Raw genomic sequence first — 9051 nt, 5'->3', positions numbered from 1 at the left:
GGTTGTAAATTGCAATCGGGATCAGGGGGGCGGGGGCCTTTTGTCTCGGTTGCATAATGCACCCGAGACAAAAGGACCCTTTAGTCCCGGTTGCAATTTGCAACCGGGATAAGGGGGGATAAAAGTAACAGTCATCTTCTCCCCCCTCCACCCGTCAACACTTAGTGAAATTTTCACCTCTCTCCAAGATCCGCCGCGGTCGTCCTCCTACGTCGTCGTCGGTGTCCTGTCACCACCCGTCCGCCTGCGTCGCCGGCCGCCGTCCTCCTCGTTACCCGCCGCCCCGGCTGCCGTCACTCGCGCCCGGACCGCCACCTCCTCTGTCGCCCCAGCCCGCCGCTGCCTCCTCCGTCACGCCCCGTCGTCGCCGCCGCCTCCATCGCGCCCTCTCATCACCGCCTTCCTCTGCACCACCTCGTCGTCGCCGCCTCTCCGTTGCCGCCTCCATTCACGCCGCCCCATCGTCACCGCCTCCGTTGTTCGCGCTGCCTCCGTCCCCACCGCCGCCAGCCTCCGCCGCCCCGGCCTCCTCGTTGTCCGTATTGCCACGCCACCGCCCCGGCCGCCCTCACCCGCCAGCCCGGCCCTTGCCGCCCGCCGCCCTGCCGACGTACGGCGCCAGCCCCCACCGCGAGCCCCGACCCTCTCCACACGTACATTCGGGCCCTTGTTGAAGCAAGCCCCCGGTTGGCTGACGCAAGGGCCTTTTTTTCTTTTTTTAGTTATAAAATTAGTATGATTAGTAGAAAATCAGTAAGAAATTACTATTATTAGTTGAAAATCAATAGGAAATTACTATGATCAGTAGAAAATTAGTATAATTTAGTTCAGATGCTTAGTATAATTTTGTATACATTTTGTATAACTTTTAGAAATTACTATGTTTTATTATAAATGATTCCAAAATTAGTAGAAATTTGTAGAAATTCTTAAGACCTATTTAGTATAAGTGTTTAGTATAGTTTTTTATACATTGAGAATAATTTTTAGTGCATTACTATGATTTAGTACAAATGCTTTGAAAATTAGTAGAAATTTGTAGAAATTTGGTGGAAATTCTTACAAATTAGTAGAAATTTGTAGAAATTAGGTAGAAATGCATAGAAATTAGATGAAATTTTGTAGACATTCTTAGAAATTATTATAAATTTGTAGAAACGCTTCAAATTTGGTAGAAATTCTTAGAAATTTGTAGAAACACTTCTAATTTGGTAGAATTTAGTAGGAATTAGCAGAAACACTTCATGTAGGATTCATTCAAGACATTTCATGTAAGTTTCATTCAAGATATTCATGTAAATTTCTTGTAAGTTTTCATGTAAGTTTCTTCAAAGACATTTCATGTAAGTTTCATTCAAGACATTCATGTAAATTTCTTGTAAGTTTTCATGTAAGTTTCATTTCGTGTATGGTTTCATGTGTACGTTTCAATCAGTTTATTTTTTTTCATGGTTGTTCAATGATTTCATGTATATACCTTAACGTACATGTAACTATGATTTCATGTGTGTTTAACATAGTTGAGATGGCAGACGACGAGACCACAAGCTATCTAATGGAGCAGATTATTGCTGGCGGTAGTGGCTTCAACCTTCCCGTAACGTACACCGATGAAGAGGGTACCCAGGTGGATATGTTCCTCAACATGTCTCACAATGGCAATGAAGAGCCTAAGCCCCAGCAAAACCATACCGTGATGGAAGGTTTTGGTGAGGTATATATAATTTCCATTGTTTTACCCCATCTATAATGTCTTATTCGTTATTAATATGTACTAATTAATGAATCTTGAACTATTAGCCCTCTGGATTGATGAACCGTCAGAAGCCCCGAGGTCGTACAATGGTGATGGATGGAAGGCTTATCATCACGGAAGTCACAAAAGAGGGCAAGCCTGTTGCTCCCGAAAATATGGCAAAAAAATACATGAGTCAGATCGGAGCAATCGTAAGAGACAACATGCCCATCAACATCAGGGAATGGAGGGGTAAAAGTACTAATCCATACGTGCTCCTAGATACAGAAAAGGAAATGTTGTGGTTATATGTTAAGAAACATTTCCCATTTCCCAAAGGATGTAATGAAGCTGATGTGAAATCCTGGACGCTGAAAAAGATGGCCACACAATTTCAAACATTTAAGAAGATGTTGGATGCCACCTTCATCAAGAAGGGCCAAACTCTGGATTTCAACAAGTGGCCAAAGTTGAGGAACCACTGGGAGGCATTTGTCGAATACAAGATGAGCGAAGATGGTGCGAATAAGGTTTGCACCAATGTTGCAAATGCTAGCAAGGAGTACCATCATCGTCTAGGGTGAGATGGTTACAACACTGTAATTCCCAAATGGTGCGAGATGGAACAAGACCTGATTGATTGGGGTATCGTACCAGTAACTCTTGAATGGCTCGATCGATCAAAAAATTGGTATTACACTCAAGGAGGCAACCTGAGCCAAGAGAATAGGACACTGATCTTCAATGAGACAATACGTCACAAGGCCGAAATGTTTATCATGAGCATTGAAGATGCTAAGGCTTGGAGGTTGAAGGTGGACCAAGAGAATGATGAGCTCACATTGGCCCTCGGGAATCCCGAGCACCCAGGACGTTGCTGAGGGTACGGGGTCATTCCGTGGAAGTTCGCTTTCTGAGGTGACATGGACTCGTACAGAAGCCGCAACCGAAGAAAGGAACAGGAAGAGAAGAGCTGGTGGTGCATGTTATAATCCAAAGTGCATTCACAAGAAGTAAGAATGCAGGAGGAAATCAATCGTCAAGTGTCCCTAGCAGTTGCGAAGTTAGCCCAATTTGGAGCACTGCAGGATCCAAATGTCGCTAGCCCTTCTCAACACCTCGGGAGCAGCTGTGCTTCCACAGGGGTCCCCAATCTGCAGACACCAAGATTACTCATAGACGAGCAACGGTTCCCTATGGATGTCATCATGCAACGCACCTCATGTGAGCTGCATAAACCGGTTGGCAACATCACCATTAAGGTATACTTATACATAATATTTATGCAATCTTCTCAATCCATCCACGCCTCGGGAGTTTAATAACTTCTTTATTTCTGCTATATGTACAGGTGGTGTACGGGAGTACCTTACCAATCTTACCAAGACAGACAAGCCATGACATGGAGATTCCACCTGGCTACGCCAGCGTCGGCCTAGAGGAGCTCGTTCATAGCCAATATGAAAGCTAGAGCTCGACCTCCCGGGAGGCGACGGGGAAAGGACACTAGGAGATGCGCTTCACGGGATCATTCTATGGTGCAAACGCTACATCATCATCCCCGACACGCAGGCATCACCGCTCCCTGTAGATCCCCAGCAGCGACCATCTCCTCAAAGCTCAAGATTGTCATCTCCACCACAGCCTGCTCCAGGACCGTCGTCACCACCGGGACTGTCGCTTCCTACTCGATCACGATCTCCATCTCCAGCACATCCTGGTGGTGTGAGCGACGACAACAATAACACCCATCCCCGATCACTGTCGCCGGGACTAAAGCCACATCGAGCAAGGAACCTGCAGCACCACTTAAGAAGTGATGACCACCGCCTCCCAAGCCAAGACAGAGAAAGAAGAAAACAAAGGAGCTTGAATTGACTCCTAAGGAACGCAGGAAGGCAATGACTCATGAGGAACGCTAGGCCCAAACCAAAGCAAAATGCAGGGAGTGGTTCAAGAAAATGGTCAAAGAAAGAAAAGCAAAGGCGATGGAGCCACCGCTAGTAGATCGAAGACAATTAAATTTTTATATATATTAGAAGAAGTCAAGAAGACGCTGCCACCACTATTGAATTACGATCGAGCGGCTGATGAGAGGCAAAAAAAGGAAAGGAAAGTCATGTTCAAGGGGTATTGTCCCCCACCTCAGCTAGCTACCAGAAAAAAATGCTCAAAAGATACCAGAAATGCCCTTGGATCAACAAGAACAAGTAGTGAAATTCATCCAAGAAACAGGAATGTCCCTTTCTGAATGTCTAGGGCAAAGTGAGCTGCCAACTGCACAGCCAGTTGAACCGAAATGGACCTTTGAGCTAGGCAAGTCTCTGCTAAGGCCTGAGTTGGTACGGAAGCTATCAACAAAGATGTACGAATTCCATAAATGGTACATGAAGCAGTCCACCATTGATAGGAAAATGTTCAACCTTAAGGTAAAACCGATGGATTTTTTCGGCGAAGGCAAGAAAGTCCTATGGCTGAAATTTAAGGATATATACGAAGTGTACCATCATGATGCCCTTGACCTCTCTCTCATCAGCGCCTAGGCTCTGTAAGTGTCCGTTTATCTATATGTAAATTTTGGCTCATATCATTATTTTTTGTACGTGCGTTGCCCTACTAACTTCGTCTTCCATTTTATGTAGGATGCTAATTTAGATCTACCGACGAGAACTGTACTTCCATGTTGGCTTCATGGATCCATCCCTAGTTAACCAACAACAGATACGGGATTTTCCAGAGAAAACATTAATGGAAATATACAATTTTCTGGACAAATAAAATTACAAGAAATACATACTACTTCCATACAACTTCAAGTAAGTATGAGTACCGTCTTTTTTTGTTTTCTTTTTCCTTAACTGATTAATGTTAGTTAGCTCTAATATGAACATTTACGTACGCAGTTTTCACTAGATCCTCCTAGTAATTGAGCCTGATAGAAGCCACATCATTGTCTTCAGTTCGTTGAGGAAACCATCGAAGGAGTACCAAGACATTCAAGACATGCTAAACTTGTAATAATTCTGGACCTTTATCTCTATGCAAAATTTTGTTTTCTAAATTTTCACCTAACACTGTATCATTCATTATTTTAATCCGCAGCGCATGGAGATAATTCATCAGGAAACACAAAGGTTCATTTAAAGAAAAACTTACATGGAACACAGACTTCCCGGTATGTATGAAGTTTACACATTTTGTACATTCTATAGCACGAATATTTCATAACTTATTTTTTCCCCCACTGAAGTGTTTAAGATAGGAACCGGAATAATCTATGTGGCTACTACATCTATGAGAACAAGTATAGTTTTGTGAGATCCAAGGGACTAAAGATGACGCCACACAACTTTAAAGTACGTAAAATAAAACAATTAATAGTGAATTATTTTCTAGCTCCTTATATTTAATTGTTCATGTAACATTCACATATTTCCAAATTACATATGTATAATATTCAACAAAAACTCTTGGAGAAAGAAAGAATAGGAGCAATATGTGAAGGTCTCATGGGATTCCTGGTGAACGAGGTGGTAAATCCACAAGGAGAATTTTATTACCATGGATGAAAATTAGACACACCGAGCAACACCATGATAGGAAGATTCCAGGAATGATCGGGGCAAATTTTTGTATATATATATACTAATTGTATAAATACTATGCTAAGATTTGTATAGTATGCTACAAATTGTATATACGAAGAATTGTATATATACTAATTGTATAAATACTAGTTTGATTTAATTATAAAAAAAGTCTTAACTACTAAAGGGTAACTAAGGGTACGTGATGCATGAATAGGCAGGCGCCTGTAATTTCATGCATGCACAACTAGGACTAAAGGGGGCACCCTTTACTGCCAATTGGTAAAACCAATCGGGACTAAAGGAACCGTGGCAGCCCCTTAAGGGTGTCTTTAGTCCTGGTTGAGTGACCCGGGACTAAAGACCCCCTTTTGTCTCGATTGCTTTATTCCGGATGGATTTTTAGGAGATTTAGCCCCTACCAACCGGGACTAAAGACGAGTTTTCTACCTGTGATGGGGGTTTACGGACCACAGAGCGACCAGAAAAATTGAACTTCCTAGATGAATTAAAGAATCTAAAAGACCAAGTCCCTGAACATTAGAATAGTGGGAGACTTCGACCTGATATACAAGGCCGAAGACAAAAATAATGGTAGACTAAATAGAGGGCTCATGAGTAGATTCAATGACATAATTCAACTCATGGAATTAGACCTACGGGGCAGAAGATATATGTGGAGCAACGAACAAGATTCCCTAACATTTACCAGAATCAACCAATTCTTCGGAACACCAGAATGGCATACCCTCTTCCCAAACTTTGACCTGCAAGCTCTACCGACCATGGGATCAGATCATTGCCCATTATTCCTAACAGGGGACGTGGCACGGCAACACTACACTGGTTTCTGATTTGAATCATATTGGGTGTCCATGCCAGGATTCATGGCAATAATTCAGGGGGATCGGAATCAGCTGGTCAACATGCAAGATGACATTCTACAAATGCATGTTAAGCTCATCCGGAAATCAAAAGCACTCAAACTATGGAAAAGGAAAAACCTGGGAAATCTTGCATTACGATTAGCTATAGCAAAGGAGGCCCTCCTCCTCCTGGACGCCGCGCAAGAACAATGACAATTAACACCAACGGAGCTTGAATTCCATGGATATCTAAAGGCAAAATCAGATGGACTGGTGGCCATCCAAAGAGCTAGGGCATGGCAATACTCCAGACTGACATGGATAAGAAAAGGAGATGCATGCACCAGATTGTTCATGTTACACGCAAAATAACAAGAAGACAAGACTACACATCCCCATGCTAAATACCAATCTGGGCCCAACCACTAATCATCAGCAAAAGGAAGAAGCAGTGTATGAACACTTCACGAGCCTACTTGGGGAAGCACAAGAACGAACGTTGAGTCTAAACTGGACAAATTTGGGATACCAACCACATAATCTAAACGAACTTGAAGATCCTTTTGAAGAGGACGAGATCAAAAATGTGATCAAGCACTTGCTGACAGAGAAATCGCCAGGACCAGACAGATTCATCAGCCTATCTATAAGAAATGCTAGCCCATCATAGACGCGGACCTAGTCGCGGCACTCCAGGCCTTCCACTCCCTAAGAAGATGACGCTTAGACCTCATCAATGAAGCCAACATTGTGCTATTGCCTAAAAAAGAGGACGCCACCAACCTATCTGATTTTTGACCAATTAGCCTTATCAATAGCCTCGCCAAAATCATAACTAAACTGCTAGCGGACAGACTGGCTCATAGGCTCAATGAGCTTGTCTCCGGTTCCCAGAATGCCTTCATTAAAAAAATATGCATTCATGACATTTTTGTCTACATACAAAGTATAATCAAAGCCTTGCACAAGGCTAAAAGGTCGGCATTTTTCATAAAGTTGGATATCTCAAAAGCATTTGATTCATTGAGCTAGGCCTTTCTCCTTGAAGTAATGGAGGCACTGGGTTTCAGACAAAGATGGCGAGATTGGGTCTCAATACTACTTGCCACTTCAACCTCTAGAGTGCTCCTCAATGGTATTCCAGGGAAGAAATTCTAGCATGCACGAGGAGTGAGACAAGGAGACCCCCCTTTCCCCGATGATGTTCATCCTGGCCATAGATCCACTCCACGGGATAATAGAACTTGCAGCAAATACAAACATCATACATCCAATCCCCCCGAGGGCAACCAAGCTGAGATGCTTACTCTACGCAGACAACACAACACTTTTTGCTAACCCGGACCAACAAGAACTGTATCGCATCCACCAGCTGTTACAAACCTTTGGAAATTGTTCGGGCCTAAAAGTTAACTTGAGCAAAATAGAAATCTTCCCCATCCGTTGCAATAACGAACTAATCTCAGAGGCTTTGTTGGACTTCCTGGGCAAAATAGCGGCTTTCCCTGGGAAATATCTAGGTCTCCCATTGCACACACGTAAACTAAAGAAAATGGATATCCAGCCCCTTATTGACAATGTCGGTGCCAGACTGTCAGGATGGAAAGAAAAATTGCTATCATCAGCAAGGCGCGAAACACTAGTTAAAAGTGTCCTCACAGCTCAATCAATTAACTACCTAACAATTTTTCCTACTCACTAATGGCTCATCAAGCAAATAGAGCGACTAAGAAGAAGCTTCCTATGGAAAGGAGAGGAACCGGAGAAAGTGAACGGAGGACATTGTCTAATCAATTGGCCGACAGTATGTACACCCAAAGACCTTGGAGAGCTCAGGATCCTAGACCTCGAAAGACTAGCGAGGGCACTCAGAATGAGATGGCTCCGGTTCTAGTGGAGAAACAACGATAAACCATGGGCAGGACTAGAGATCCCCTGCGATAAGACTGATAAAGACCTATTCAATGCGTCAACAATAGTCAAGGTTGGCAAAGGAGCGAGGAGGAGTTTCTGGCATTCCAGCTGGCTCGATGGGAGAGCACCAAAAAATTTGGGCTTCATCACTTTTCATTAAATAAAGAAGAAAAAATTTCACCATTGAACAAGCACTACAAAACAATTTCTAGATCACACAGGTCTGCCCACTGATAACCGAGGATGAAATTCGTGAATATGTCAATCTATGGGAGGAAATCCAGTTACTAGAACGTGACCCGGAGGGTGAGGACCAAATCACATGGAGATGGACACAAATAGAAGAGTACACAACAAAGAGTGCTTATCGCATACAATTTTAGGGTAGGACAAAGACACGAAATATATGCCCAATATGGAAGGCAAAGACCGAACCCAAATATTGTTTCTTCGCATGGATCCTGCTACACAAGAAGATTCTCACAGCTAACAATCTGGCAAAAAGAGGCTGGCCGCATGACCCCCAATGCAAACTATTTAACTTTGAAGCTGAAACACCAACACACTTTTGCAAAGATTGCCCATACACTAAGACAGTGTGGTCCAAGCTCACAACCTTGTACAGCCTGCAAGGCCTACCAACAAGTGATTCAACCCCCTCGGTAAATGGATGTGGAAGAAATGCAGAGCAAAAGTGGATAAGCAATTGAGACTGACCTTTGATAGCCTCATCATCTATTTCTGGTGGAACATATGGAAGGAAAGAAACAGGAGAGTTTTTAATCATGAATCCAAATCAACTGAAGAGGTAGCATACTTAATCAAAGAAGACGCCCAGCAATTCGGCTTCGCTACACAAGGACCAACAAATCGATAGTTGAGCATCTCGCTGGTTCGATCTCCGAAGACTACTGTCCAATAACTCGTCAAACTAAATATAAAGCTGGTG

This window comes from Setaria italica, chromosome IV, assembly GCF_000263155.2.
Source record: "Setaria italica strain Yugu1 chromosome IV, Setaria_italica_v2.0, whole genome shotgun sequence".
NCBI classification, from domain to species: Eukaryota; Viridiplantae; Streptophyta; class Magnoliopsida; order Poales; family Poaceae; genus Setaria; species Setaria italica.
The sequence above is the reverse complement of the archived record's forward strand: the minus strand, read 5'-3'. Positions refer to the sequence as shown.